A 1,230-nucleotide genomic window follows, 5' to 3' on the forward strand; every position below is an offset into this window, starting at 1 on the left:
ATAGATAGATAGATAGATAGATAGATAGATAGATAGATAGATAGATAGATAGATAGACAGATAGATATATATATACATGTATGTATGTATATAATCGACTTAATCCCTTTGTCTGTCCTTGTTTGTCCCCTCTATGCTTAGCCCCTTGTGGGCAATAAAGAAATAACAAGCGTTAGCACGCCGGACGAAATGCTTAGCGGCATTTCGTCTGTCTTTACGTTCTGAGTTCAAATTACGCTGAGGTCGACTTTCCCTTTCATCCCTTCGGGGTCGATAAATTCAGTACTAGTTGGGTACTGGGGTCGATCTAATCGCCTGGCCTTCTCCCCAAAAATTTCGGGCCTTGTGCTTAGAGTAGAAATGAATATTTTATGTACTTTAAAATTCCTTTTTAAATATATGACAATGATTCATGTAGCCGCTCCTTTGTAAACTTGTACTCCTTATGTTGAGCAACGATATCTGGTTCTAAGTACGATTTTGTAAAGTTCAAGTACCACAGAAAAAAGAAACATTGCAGATTACATACCGGATCAGGGACTTACTTTTTGCATTATAACACTGATATAACATTAAATTTACTAATTCAATTTACTAATTAAATTTACCTAATTCTTTGTCTTCACAAACACTTTTGTTGAAATGATTAAAATGGTGTAAAAATGATAACATTGATAATTTGGTCTTTTTTTCTTTATATTAATGGTAGAAACTATTTTCTTCGTGAATTATTGTTGAGTCTCTTTATATGTACTAGGACAACATTGGTTTATATGATCTTTCATTTCTTAATACGGTTGGCTGTTATTTCAAAGTTGTTTGACTGCTACATGGACATTTGTTCAGTCCCCGCACCCATTCACCACTATTGCACTTACGTTTTTAACAATTTCATTTACATATAACATTGAACATCTAAGTATGGTTATGTATACGGACTTATATATTGGAGTGTCTATAACTATTTGTATGACCTCATGTACTCTTTGTCGGCTTTTTATGTGCCTTATATTTTTATATTTTTTATATGTAACATTTTCATTTTTCATTTATTTATTTTTTATTTTATTCTTGCTGTACCCTTATTTTTATTTTTATTTTTATTTTTATTTTTATTTCTATTTCATTTTTGTTTTTATCTCTTACTGTATATTTGTATGGAATTTTTTTGTGAATCTCAGAAGAGGCCTAGCGAATCGTGCATGTACCCCCATTTCAGCATTTCATCTG

This window comes from Octopus bimaculoides, chromosome 5, assembly GCF_001194135.2.
Source record: "Octopus bimaculoides isolate UCB-OBI-ISO-001 chromosome 5, ASM119413v2, whole genome shotgun sequence".
Lineage (NCBI taxonomy): Eukaryota > Metazoa > Mollusca > Cephalopoda > Octopoda > Octopodidae > Octopus > Octopus bimaculoides.